The following is a 14613-nucleotide window of genomic DNA, read 5'->3' as shown; positions in this document are numbered from 1 at the left end:
CTGATCGCTAAACCGGGACAGTGTGATTTTCAGTTTTCTGTTAAACCGAATCTGCGATAATTAAAGAATGTTTTGAACTTTCACATTTTTAATTGTATGTTTCGATGCAATTTAATTTGTCGTGCATGGCATTTTTAAATACCTATCTCACCTTTCACCTGCCTCTTTTGCTGTTAGAGTGGTACTGCAGATTAACCTGTTCCGCCTCCATATGTCAATCAATGTGCTCTCCCACCTTCCGGTTAAAAAAATGACACAAATAAACCTACTATTGGCTGCTTCGGCCGTCCAACAAAAAACCCTTTGGTTACTGTTAGTTGGGGTGGATGAGGCTCTTGCTGGATATTGTGATTTCTTATTGGCAGTTTGTTTCCGGTCGGTCCGGAAATGACTTAGTCTGATTGGGTGTAAATACTGTCTTTCAAGCCCCGAGTTCCAATCGATATGTCCAATCGGGTAGCAGCGGTGGGCGGGGCGAGGGGCCCACTGGTATCAGATTGCCAGTTGTGAGTTTTTTTTGAATATTTTGTGGCCTAAACGAAACACATAAACAAGAAAAATACGGTTAACAATTGGAGAGAGGGTAACGGAGAGGAAGGAACGTAGAGAAAAAGGAGGGGTGTCGATTAGAACCCGATATCGACAGCCGATATCGATATCGGGTTCTGAAAACAAGGACGCTGGCTAGCGGAGAAATTACTGGGGAGCAGAGGCGTCAACAAAACCAGTCTCCATTATATAAAGACAACTGAACAACCATGGTAATCTGAAGCAATACGCGATTTCTGGCGATATTCATCAGAGGAAGAAGAGAAGGTAAGATAGCTTACACTGAAAACAGGAAGCAAATGCGAACCTGCCCCCAGCGCCTTCCTAACAGTGTGAGTGAGCTTCGTAAGAACCATAATTAATTGAAAAAGACGAGCGTTTCCGACTAATCGGCCGTCATTGTGTTCTGTTTCATACTGATTTAAGTCGACTGTAAAAGAAAAATAAGATCGTTGTTTTGAATAAATAAATACATGCAATGGATATTTTCTAACCTCCAAAAGCTATCAAATGCTGAGGTGATATAGGTGGCGCAGTTGTTGGCGCAGCATTCTCATACTGTAAGGTTTCTTAATTAAAATCCCGTACTAACAATTGTGTACCAAGTTTCTGAGCTTGCACTCCGTGCACGACTTGGCTTTTGTGCATCAGTACTGTACACTTTTCTCTGTCGTCCCGTTCACATTAAGGTTTGGGTTTCTGTCATCTAACAGTTACTCCGGTGTGTGTGCTCGCGAGAACATGCTTGCCTATGTGGCGACGCGCCCAAACAGTAATGTGTGTTATGTGTCCATGATCCTGTATTGGAAGAAGGTTAGAGAAATTAATGGATAAATGTTCACGTTGCGCACATGTAAAGCACGGCTAGAAAGTGTTAATAGTGAAGTGTTTTGATCATCAGCGCTAGATAGTGACGGTGAGAGTGAGTTATGCTACAGGCTGATTTTTAGTTAGTGACTAGTGTGTCAGTTTAATTGCTCACGGAGTATCTGACATTTGCACATTTTCTACAGAATCACAGAATGTAAATAAATATTTTTCAGATGTGCAGTGTCAAATAATACTGTATTTGCCCAACTCCTCGCCAGAATGGTTGAATGTACTGTAAAATATTTGGTACAACAAAAGACACATGTCAGTCCAGGACCTCTGGCAGCAAATGTCAGTTCTTGCATTATTTAATTTCTTGCACTCTTCTGGAAGTTGATTAGTTTTTTTTTTTATATATGCTACTATGCATTTATATTGCCAGATGAAAAGGATATGTGGAACAATCCAGAAGAATTTTCTTAATATCCATACACCCATTCATTGGTATCATTATGGGATTTCATGAGATTATTAAAAAAATATTTATCTCACCAAACGTTTTGCTGTAGAATATATAATCGAGTAGAGAGCAATAGAATTTGTGGTACATGTGAAGTGCTATTTATGTGAAATACACCTGTCACTCTTTAAAATATGTTTCAGTAATGTGACTATGGATGGCAATTTGCTTCTGTGTAGAAACAGAAACAGTCTGGAATATGATTAAGCCAAGAGAGCTGCTGTCATTTCTTTTGTTAAATTTAAAAACTGTATATTTTTGCTGGCTCCCTACACAGCCATGTCATTTTCTCTCATTTTGTTTATTTTGCAGTGTATACTGTTAATTGTAGAAGCTTCAGTTAAGATTTGTTTTTTTGTGACATTGACTAGCAATGAAGTTATTGTAGACACACACACACAAGGTGTCAAGCTACAGTGGAACATTTTGTTCTCGGATATACTGTATAATTTTATAGATTTGAGTATTAATAACAGAAAAGAGTTCACTATACAGTAAGTATATTATTGCTACAGTTTATCAAGTGCAAACACAAACTGGAATATCAAGATACCTTTATTGTCATTGTAAAATACAATGAAATAGTGTTTGGAACAAGCCTATAGATGTCTTAGATAAAAGTATATAAGAATAGACCATAAACTAAGTAAGCATTAAACTTTGAGAAGCACAGTTACTATTAACAGATCCAAATATACACAGAGTGAAAGTAGAGGTAAACATGTAAGCATACATGGATAAATAATAAATTAAGTCACAAATTAAGTCACAGTGAAGATTACAGTCAAAGTCAGCACCTGCCAAAATGATGATCCTATGGCTGGGGTGGGTTGGATCTTTAGAAATGTTCTTTGCTTTTCTGCTGCAGTGGATAGTGAAGATATCTTTCAGTGATGGTAGCTGAGTGCCAGAAATTCCGTGAGCTGTTTTGATGATATGATGGAGGGTCTCAGAGGTGTAGTCAGAGTACAACATTGTAATGCAGTATGTGATGACAGATTCTACAATAATGGCCTAAACTTTTGGCAGTGACGAAAATGTGTTTTGCAACATTTGTGGCTTCAGTTTTTGTGATGGCAATTCACATTGTTTTTATATTATTGAGTGATCAGATATATATTAATTCTTTGCAAAGAGCTTTATTAGCATAAAATGGTAACTATCACAAAGACCTAGTTTTCCTTATTTGGGCCCATGTACAAATTAATCGGCTAAAAGTGTCCAGCAAGTGCCAGGACTGTCTCTTCTTAAGGAGTCAGCTACAGAATCGCGTTGCCACCAGTGCAGAGCTTGCTTAGTACTGGGTACAGGTGGGTGAGTGCATCTGCACGCGCAGTGAGGCAAAGACTTTTGGACAACAGCCTTGTGTCAAAAAGGACAGCAAAGAAGATACTTATTTCCAAGAAAAACATCAAGGATTGTCTGGAGAAGGAAAAAGGTGAATGCTACCATGAGTCCTGTGTTGTGCCAACTGCCAACAGTGAAGCATCCTGAGACAATCCATGTGTGTGGTTGCTTCTCATCCAAGGGAGTGGGCCCACTCACAATTCTGCCCAAGAACACTGCCATAAATAAAAAGAGGGTGTCACAACGTCCTCTAAGAGCAACTTCTCCCAACAATCCAGGCGCAATTTGGTGATGATCTGTGTATTTTCCAGCATGATAAAGCGCCATGTCACAAGGCAAAAGTGACAATGAAGTGGCTCGAAGATCATAACTTTGAAAGTTTGGACCTGTGGCCAGGAAACTCTCCAGATCTTAATCCCATTGAGAATTTTATGGTTAATTCTCAAAAAGTGGGTGAACAAGCAGAAGCCCACAAACTGTGCTCAAATCCAAGCCCTTCAAAGGCAAGAATGGATCACCATCAGTCTGGAATTTGCCCAGAAGCTGATATCCAGCATGCCAGAGCGAATTGCAGAAGTCATGAAGAAGGATCAACACTGTAAATATTGACTCTTTACAAAAATTTGATGCATTTGCCAATAAATGCCTTTTGAAACGTATGAAACGTTGATAATTGTTTTTCAGTATACCATAGAAACATGCAACAAAATAATCTGAAAATGCTGAAACAGGAATGTTTGAAAAACACAACATTTGTGACTCTGCCAAAACTTTTGGCCACTACTGTATGGTGCACCTGTAGACGTTAACAAGTACCTACTATGGGAGTTGTGCTTTCTTCAGTCTCCTCAGAAATATTTCTTTACTTTAATTCTTGGAAAGAATTGTGATGTTTTTATTCTAAAAGAAAAAACAAGACTTAATTTTTGATGTCATCCTTTAAAGTTTAAATGTAAATCTACTAGGCTACTAGGGTTTTAATCAAATCTATACAGCAGGTGGAATAGTGGTCCTCTATCTCATATTTCCAGGAATTAAAGTTAAGTTTCACTCTTGGCCACCGATGAAGCAGACTTTGCACATTGTTCAGTAAGGTTTTCACCAGCCACTCTGCGTTCTTCAAACATTCCAAGGATATATTTGAGTGTTCTCACTTATGGACTCATGTCCCACTAAGTATTAAATCCTGTCTTGTGTCAAGTTGTCTGGGGATAGACTGTAGTGCCATCAGACCCAGTATTGGAGAAAGCAGATTCAGACAATCATTGAATAATGTGTTAATAATAATATACTGTATTAATAATTTGGTGAACTGTCTTAGTTTAATACCAGGAAAAGTCTGAAAGAAAATACAGTGTTAAGTTAAAGATTATAGACACTGAGCAGTTATTTGTAATGATATTTTATAGATGTTAAAGAGGCATAAGATATTACTTCCTTTCTCATTTAAACTAAAACCACATAATAAAAATTGGGGTGATGGGGTGTTTATCATATTTAAATTGTTGCTTTTCTATGTAAAAAGGTAAATGGTGCAGACCATTTAATTTGATTACTTGAAATTAACTTGATTTGACATTTTGATGCATTGTTTTTCTAAACCTTTCCTCTGGTTTTGAGAGTGAAGGAAAAAAGGTTTCTCTGCACAGTTGTGTGCATTCTTGCCATTGTGTTTTGTTAAAATGTTTAATTCTAGTTAATCTTACAGCTGAATTTGTCTAGCTATACATTCATTTTTAGAGCTACTATTCAAGTTAAGGCTCATACAGAATCTAACCCCTTTTTCAGCAGTAGGGGGACGGCAGGAATCATCCTGGGACAGTGCACCAAAACTTCACAAAACACACTCTCTCCTATATAGGCCAGTATAGGTTTATCATCAAACTTTGAAGAGGAAGAGTACATAGAAACAAAAAAAAATAAGATGTTGCAACAAAGGTCAGCAATTGATCTTATGTGTTCTCTGTAGTTTTTTGTATTTCTTTGCTCAAGAGAGTGGAGGAAACATACTGTAGGACCCTCCTTTTAATGACTAGGTGATAAGAAAAATGACTTCCTAATGACCATACCTATAGCATTCATGCAGCATGTAGAGGTGTGTTTAATAAGATAGAACTGAATTGAAGATAACCAGTTTTACACAGCACTTGCTTTAAAGTCTGTTATTCCAGCACTGAGTGAAACTGGTGGCTTTTATTCTTCCAGGTCTTCTGACATCTTTTTGTGCAACTTTTATCTATTAAGTGTTACTTCTTAGTTGTCATGAATTTTTGTACTGGGTACCTGATTGAGATGGGGAATAAAAAAATACATTTTCTTTTTCTTTTCTTTTTCTTTTTGTATGTTTATATACTGTTTAGATCAGTTGTGTCATTTTAAAACCGCAATCACTTGTAATTTTAGTGCTATAAACAGTAGAAGAAAGTAGAGGTAGTGTTTAATTTTATATATTAGGAAAATGCTACTGTGTTTTCAAAGCAAAAATGAAAAATAAAAGCCTTTAGCTAATATCTGTATTGTCCCATTATTGTGTGAATTAGAAAATTAAAATGCATAATTTATACAGTACATGCTTTGAGAGCTTGATGACATAACCAGACAGCTGTGTTTTGCAACTGATTTAACCAAGCAGTGGATGATAAGCTTTCTTCTTTCGAAGAAGTGAAACTTTGGAGTGTAAAACAAAGTGTTTCAGATACAGGAATGAAATGGGAAACCTGTCTAAGAGGAACATTTGATAATCTACACAAATAGTTTATTTTGTTGTGAAGCACCTTTGCATTTCATAATAGTACAGGAGCTCCACAAGGGACTGTGATTTCTCCTTTCCTCTTTACCCTGTACATGTCAGACTTTAGCTGCATTTCAGGGACATGCCACATGCAGAAGTTCTCAGATGACACAGCCATTGTGGGTTATGTCAGATGTTGACAGAGGAGGAGGAGGAGTACAAAGGTCTGGTGAATGACTTTGAGGATGGTGTTGTTCAAAGTAACTGCTGTTGAACAACCCAAAACCAAACAGATGGTCATGGATTACCATAGTTCTATAACACCACTGAGACCTGTGTCCATTAAAGGGTTTGATGAGGAATGGGTCAAGACCTTTAAATACTTTGGAGTGTAGTTTGATAACCGACTGGACTGGTCAGAGAACACAAAGGCTTTGTTCAGGAATGGGCAAAGCCGGCTCTATTTTATGATGAAGCTGGGCTCGTGTAATGTATGTAAGAAACTCCTGCAGATGTTCTCTCAGTTGATTGTTGTCAGTACTCTCTTCTATGCTGTGGTGTGCTGGGGGGTTGCTTGAAGAAGAGAGATGCTGATTGTATTGACAAGCTGATTAAGCGAGCAGAATCTGTGGTTGGCATGGAAATGGACGCTGGTGACAGTGGCAGAGAGGAAGACACTATTATGCACAAGGAAAATCACGCTCTATACACTACCATAATTAAGCAGAGGAATGTATTTAGTAGTAGGCTGCTATCAAAGAACTGCAATACGGACAAGCACAAAAGATATTTTGTTCCTAGAGCCATTAGACTTTTTAACTCTTCCCAAACAGGGTGGGGGTGGTTTTGAGTTCAGGACCTGATGCTCCTTCTGTACCACTATGCTATGCACTACATCTGATAACTCAATACTTGATCACTGCTGTATAACCATTTTTCAAGATGTGTCATTTTAAACATGTTATCCTACTAGCTTAGACCATGTCACTTTATTTTACTTTTATTTTAACATTATATCACTTTAGCATCTGTCACTTTATTATTATGTGCCACTTGTCACTTTGGTAGTAATGTTATTTGCACAATTCCCATTGCATTAGCATTACTGTATACACCATCTTCATTATCTGTGTTGGACTGTAAAATTACAACCACAGTGTATTTACTTAATGTTGTTTTTATAGTGCGTCCTTAAATGTTTGTATTTAACGTGGTATAATCCTTGGGTACTGTTATTTAAATTTCCTGAATCAATCAATCAATTAATTGTCTGTCTGTCTGTCTATCACCAATGTAATCTTAAGTAATGATGAAGTATCTCTAGAATGTCAACTGCATTGTACTGGGGAGAAAAGTTTAGTCTCAGACTGTGATCCATATTTAACCTGTAGTTACTGTACAACAGATAGATACTATCACTAACACACTAGGAAATGTTTTGATGAGACATATTTTTGATTATGGCTTGAAAATGGTGTCTGTTATAATGTCCTCATAGACATTTTTATATTGGTGTAACTTTCTACTCTGTTACATTTAAAATCCTAAAACACAGAAGTAATGTACAATCAATTTATCTAATACATGTACCTTTTTGACGTTTAGTTACACTTTTACATACAGCTTCATACTGAAAACATATTCACCTTCACAGCTTTTGTGGGGAGGTTGATATTACTCCAAACACATTTCTTTAAAATTTTATCTTCAGTACAGTACCTTCTCCCTTTATGAATGCATGGGCTAAATATACTGAATTTTGTCTCTGTGTCATGGTTCAGGTGTATTTGTCATTTTCTTTTGATTTTCTGCAGCAACAGTTTTGAAGTGAAGTGCGCTATTGTGCCTACAATTATTTTTCATTTTCATATATTTCTGATGTAATTGTTAAGATTTTATTATTTACAGTATAAATTATATTTAGGAATATTTCCTCAGGCTTATTTTTTGTAATATGTTTGTAATTTTTTTTCATTATGTTTTTATTGAGGCCTATTCTGCAATTGCTTTGTCCTGGGTATGACGTTAACCTGCATACAGTCCTGCAGGCAGGTTATCCAACTTGCAGGAAAAACAGGAGGTTGCAGGATAGGCACTCCAGCCTCTGTAAAAAAACTCACATTGTTCCAGTGTGGTGCTGAGGTGTCACCTGTTGCACAGCTACACTCGGGCCCCAATCCAGCTGGTTTGTCGTGTGGTGGGTGCAGCAACACTTTGTAATCAGTGTATGCTCCCAACCTCCTCCTATCATCGAGATGATGGGGTTATAGTTCTTTAACACTAGAAATCCCTGAAGCCTACGAAAAAACCCGTAATCCCGGGCTGCCTTAAATTTCTTCATACCTCGTCATCAGCTCCTTCATTTTCCAGATGTGTCAAGCAGCACAGGCAGCAAGCAGTCTGCTATCCCATCCCCCCACTGATGCAGCTCAAGTCGCACAGAAGAGTCTCAGAGCTCAAGTCTGTTTCTTTGGGTGTGTGGTGCCTGGAATTGTAGAGGCTAAATAATATATTGTCATTTGGAATACATACATTTCATGTTTGTTCTATGTCTACAATGATCTATGTAAATGTAGGATGACAGGAAATGAGAGGCAGGAATAGAACACATAATTAAAACAGAAACATTTTTCATGTTTAGTAATAATTGACACAATGTAGGCATGAAGTGTATAATGTGTGAAGACTGAAGTCCAAATATCAAATAAACAGTTTCACAAAAGGTGCAAGTATAACAAAACAAGTGCGATTTTATTCAAGAAAATAACAGAAGAAAAAGAAATCGGTTTAGGGTATGGTGCTGACACGACAACGTGGGTGGTGCAGCAGTAAGAAATGCTGACTCCACCCAATAATCTAGAGGTTGTAGGTTCGATTTCCTAGATTTACTGTTTTGAGTAGTGAGCTGCTCTTATTGTTTATTATAGAATAAAAACATATATTTGATTTATTTGAGTCTGTAACAGCCGGTGTAAATTTATGGTACTTGTGGTTTTTTTTTATTTTGGTTATAATTCAGTTTTATTCTCTCAGTCACATTCACACTCCCTCTGATCTGACACTTATATTTTTCAAATAAAGACATGCTATAACAGAGGTTAGGATGAGGGTTCTACATTGGAGAAAGAGAACAGAAGTCCTCCCTGCATGAAACGTCCACTCACACATAAGAACAACACAGCTGCACCAGGTGTAAAGGCAAAAGATGGCACTGTTTGGATGCAGCAAGAACTGTGGCGTCATCCTGCCAGTGAATCTGTCACACGCATGTCCTTCAACGAAACATCAGGGCATACTGAGCTCGCCAAGGTATCATGCAAAGTTCTGTTTGTGATTATGTTTTGTGATAAAAAAAATGTATATGTTACTTATATAAAAGACAGATTGAATGTTATTTACCTATTTACTTTGATTTATTTACTTATCTTCCTACAGTGTAAAGTCACGAGTAGACTTCAGAACTTCCTGCCTTTGATCGACACTGGCATGCTGACAAAGTACATGTGTAATGCTACTGACTTTAGCTGCAGGTGGAAGCTCCTGTCCCACTTTATGCTTGCTGCAGCTGTGTTGTTCTTATGTGTGACTGGATGTTTCTTCTGGGGAGGGCTTTTGTTCTCTTTCTCCAAGGTTCTAAGATACTTTTTCATAGAAGAAAACTTTACATGAATCTTCGGTTTCCTTTGTGAACATTTTTTGTGAACTATTTTTCCTCTTATTTGTCAATAGATGGACTCACTTTTATTTTTGTTACATGTATAAATTATGCTTAAATATGTTTGTAAGTTTCTAGATTCTTTTCAATTTCTCAGTGAACTTGATGGTTATTTTTTGTTTATTTGTAAAAACATTTGAAGCAGTATTAAGCATGAGCAACCAAGTAATATAATTCCCATCTATAAAATGATATCAATTTAATGAAATGGTGGCTTCAGTGCATGTTTTAGTAGTTGTTTAATTTAATTCAAGAGTTGAGTTATATTAAGTCGACAAATTCAATTTGAGGTAAAGCCTTTTTGTGTTATTAGTGATAAGCAGGACACTAACATAAGCTGGTTTGATAAATTCCTTTACTAGAGAAGTTCATTTTTAGAGACAGCATTTGAATCCAATGCAATTAGCCAGCAAAAAATCAATGTGAAACAGTTGTTTTTTTTTTTTTTTTTTTTTTACGTACTAGGTTAACCATTAAATGTGTGTTCAAATATAAACATAGAAAATGACTCAAATACCCATTACTAATTAATATTAAAAATAAATTGGTTATTCCATCCATCCATCCATTTTCCAACCCGCTGAATCCGAACACAGGGTCACGGGGGTCTGCTGGAGCCAATCCCAGCCAACACAGGGCACAAGGCAGGAAACAATCCTGGGCAGGGTGCCAACCCACCACAGTAAATTGGTTATTTCATCACACAACCACAATTTAGAAAATCAGATTGCTTTTCAGTATTCCTTCTCACTGCTTATAAGTACAGGATAAAAAGCATTTCTCCCATAACTTTTCTCTTCACTATTGCTCTGCAGAGTCTGACTCTCAACTATTGGATTGTGACGACAATCCTCAATAAACAAGAAGAAAATAACAGAGGATCAAATAAAACAAATGCAGTAAGTATAGATAAAAAAACATTTAGCAAAATAAGTAAAATTATAATTTTGAAGATTGCATCTGTGATTGACAATTATTACATGTATAGTCTATATTTTTAAAACCTAATAAGTACCTCAAAATATTACATCAATGAAGGTAATAGTAAAAAGAGAAAGTATATATTAAGTTGACAATTATCTAAATTAAATAAAGTATCAAGTACATGAATATATACAAAGTACTTGAAAATATACAAAAATTTAACATAGTACACATAAAATGCAAACTAACCAAAATGAGAAATAAGCAAAATAATTTCTAGTGAAGACAGAAAATACCAACGAGACACATGAAGGTTTGGGACCCAGTCCTATATACTGATGGTCGTGAGGATGCTGTCTTGTAACAATAACAAAGACTTCCATGAGACATTTGTTTGTATAATACAGAGGACTTTTATATGTGACGGACAGCAAATGACAGAGATAAGTGACATTGACGTATAATTGATGAGCCAGAGGGAATATGATGGAATGAAGGCGGAAGTGAGGTTATCTGGAGGGTGCTGGAAGTGAGATCATGGAATGGAGTCATATCTTCGGTACCCAGAAGAGGACTGTGGTTTGGATGTATTTCGAAGGGAGTTTCGGAAGGTACGTCTTCTAATCGTCAGTTTTCCTGGAGAACAAGAGAGAGAGGCATTAGCACTAGACGTCAAATCCCCCTGGTTGTTGTATTCATGCTGCGTCAGGCCCGTTGGCTGCCCCCCCACTCACGCGTGTGTGACAATATACAGTATATATGTGTTGTCACAAACTCCAAAAAGAGCCATAGCAAGGTTTGGGGCAGCCACCCATATATTTGGTTTCCTGGTTGCAAATTGAGGTTTAAATGATAGCACTGCTGTGCACAAAACCGAGTCCAAAACAGAACTGAGGGAATAAGGAAAAGGTGGAGGCTTTTAAAGGGGAAGACAGGAAGTGAGGTCAGAGGGGTCGGGCTCATGAGGGTCTTCAACCATAGGCTTGAGCCTGGACGTGACATCACAGGGGCCGGAGCTGGCAAGGTCTTCTTCCATAGGCTCGGACCCGGAAATGACGTCAAGAGGGCCAGGTGGAATCTACCGTGAATGGTCTGCAGGAAAGGGAGAAAAAGAGTCGGTGCACTCTGTCACATCCTGGTCTGATTCGAAATTGCCCTTACTTAAGCCCTTTAGCTGCCTTCCATGCACACGTGTGTGACAAGGCAAAAGGTCGTGAACCTGAGAAAGAGCATCGGCGTTGGCGTGAAGAGAGCCCTGACGATGAATGATCAAAATCTTGTACGGCTGGAGGTCAAGAAATCCGCCGGGTGACCCGCGGATTCGACTCCTTGTGTAGGGCCATCCACTGTAAAGGTGCACGGTCCGTGACAAGGGTGAATTCCCAGCCCAACAGGTAGTACCTCAGCTGAGTAATTGCCCATTTAATCGCCAAAGCCTCCCTCTCCACTGCCGCATACCTGGTCTCCCGGTCCAACAGTTTTGGCTCAGGAATATTATGGGGTGTTCGCTTTGGCTCAGCACGGCCCCCAGGTCTGTGTCCGAAGCGTCCGTCTGGAGGATGAAAGGTAAAGAAAAGTTAGGTGCTTTCAAAATAGGTGCGGACATAAGGGCCTGCTTCAAGTCACTAAATGCAGCACCTGTGTTTTCAGTCCATACCACAATGTTTGGGGCCCTCTTCTTTGTCAAATCAGTCAAGGGCGCCGCTCTCTCCGAGAACCGGGGCACAAACCGCCGGTAGTACCCCGCTAACTCAAGAAAGGCTTGGACCTGCTGCTTGGTTCGCGGACAGGGCCATTTCAAAATGGCATCTACTTTGGAGCACTGTGGCTTCACGGTACCCTGACCCACCAGGTAGCCTAAATACTTGGCTTCGCTCAATCCAAAGAAACATTTCTTGGAATTAATCTGAAGCCCTTCGTCACCAAGTGTCCACAATACCGCTCGAACCTGCTGTAGGTGTTCCATCCATGTGCTGGAATAGATGACCATGTCATCCAGGTAGGCAGCACTGTATGAGTTATGAGGCCTGAGCATTTTGTCCACCAGACGCTGAAAGGTTGCCGGAGCCCTGTGTAACCCAAATGGAAGGACATGATACTGCCAGTGTCCACTAGGGGTACTAAACACGGTCTTAACCTGTGTGTGTATATATATATTGTCACACACGTGTATTTAGGAGACAGCTAAAGGGCATGGGGAACTGTAATACTACACCAGACCAGGGGGTGGCAGAGTGTACTGACTGTCTTTCTCAGTTTCTTACAGACCATTCCCGGGAAATCTCACCAGGTTCTGGCATCTCTGATGGCGTCACTTCTGGCTCCGGCACCTCTGATGACGTGTCCACCTGCGACGGCCCAAGAATCTCCTCGTCTGCCTCTTGGCCTTCCATATCTCTCTCCGCTGGCTGTTTACACGGTGTGGAGACAGCTGGAGTCGAGTCATCCCCATCTATAGCTAGGCCCAAGGTTTTTTCGGGAGTAGTAATTGGTACACCGCTTTTATTATCCGACCATTCCCGCCTGAGAATCACAGCAAAAGGTGGATGCTGGAGGACCACCATGGTGATTTTTTTCAGCGATCCTCTATAGCTAATGAAACATCGGGCGGTTTTATATTTACGGGTTTCCTCATGTATTCAGGTAATACTGGTCATTATTTTTATCCATTGTCGCATTAGTACATATTGGTGAGCAACAAAGGAAATGTTACTACTGGTATCGAGGAGGGCTTCTACTTTATATCCATTAACTATAACCACTCCCAAGTGCACATAAACTGCCTCTTCCTGTCCACCTCCTTGTACCCCGGCAGTTTGTCTGCTCCGAGGCCCGGGAACTTTGGAACAGGCTCCGGTTTATATGAAAGAGACCAAGTTTGTGTGACGTAATCCCCACAGAATCCACTAGAGGACCGTTCTGCTTCCTCAGATTGTGAGTCTGATTTAGAATTTTCCTGGAGCTTTATAAGCTCCTCCATGCTGTGGAATTCTCCCCAGGCCAGCTGGGCAACATTTTTGGTGAGTCTTTTTAACAGCAAAAAACGGGCAACCTGCTGCACTATTTAAAATGTTGTCAGTTCAAACGGCCTTAGCCAGTGGGATGATTGTTCCCAGAGAGCTGCTGCCTGCTCCCGGGTAGATCGCTGTGGATCTAACTCCCAGTTTTTTAATATCCTTGCCTGCTGGCCTGGGGAAAGCCCATATTTATCTGGGATCTTAACCCCAATGGGCGGCTCAGCTCTCTCCTCCAAGAGAACATAATGAACCCCCTTCGTTTTCTCCATAGGAACCAGCACACGTCTGTAAATCTCATCCATATTCTTCCTTTGAGAAAATAATAGCCCTGTTTCGTATTTAGGAAGCGGAGCCTGCACCAAGTTACTCCTGACCCCCGAATGAACTCCCCACCAGGAAACTCGGCCCCAGTACTTTCTCACCTGATTAATTCTTTGGTCCTGTTTTATTTCGGGAACTACCATCCTGCTGGTTACCCCACTGTGATAAGAATAAGTCTTCAGACATCATAAAGGTTTGGGGCAGCCACCCGTATATTATTTCCCAGCTGCAAAAGTTTTTGAAATAGTTGAACAGAGATGTTCACAAGACAGAGTCCAAAATGGAACTGAATATTTTGAGGTAAGATGGCGGTTTTAAGGGCTGGGGAAGGAAATGATGTCATCTAGTCCAGAAGTGATGCCATCAGAGGTGCCGGAGCTGGAAGTGAAGTCAACAGAGGTGCCGGAACCTGGTGTGATTTCCCGGGAATGGTTTGTAAGAACTGAGAGAGACAGTCAGCACACTCTGCCACCCCCTGATCTGTTGTAGTATTACAGTTCCCCAGGCCCTTTAGCTGTCTCCTAAACGCATGTGTGTGACAATATATATATATATATATATATATATATATATATAATATACTCTGTGTGTGTGTGTGTGTGTGTGTGTATATATTGTGGGATACAGCCTGGACACAGATAGGCAGACACCGATGGTTTACACTCAAACACACATTTAT

General features: G+C 39.5%; 1 protein-coding gene across 2 annotated transcripts in view; it reads left to right on the top strand.

Annotated features, from left to right (window-relative positions):
- Positions 1-504: 504 nt before the first annotated feature.
- The window catches only part of LOC114644622 (histone-lysine N-methyltransferase PRDM9-like), a 218796-nt gene continuing 204687 nt past the window's right edge, over positions 505-14613 (top strand). For both annotated transcript variants that reach the window (XM_051933555.1, XM_051933554.1), the window contains exon 1: positions 505-816. The gene's annotated coding sequence lies outside the window, so the exon portion shown is untranslated. The remainder of the gene's footprint in view (positions 817-14613) is intronic.

The sequence above is a fragment of the Erpetoichthys calabaricus genome, chromosome 11, assembly GCF_900747795.2.
Source record: "Erpetoichthys calabaricus chromosome 11, fErpCal1.3, whole genome shotgun sequence".
In the NCBI taxonomy this organism is placed as follows: domain Eukaryota; kingdom Metazoa; phylum Chordata; class Cladistia; order Polypteriformes; family Polypteridae; genus Erpetoichthys; species Erpetoichthys calabaricus.
This window is presented reverse-complemented; position numbering and strand designations above follow the sequence as displayed.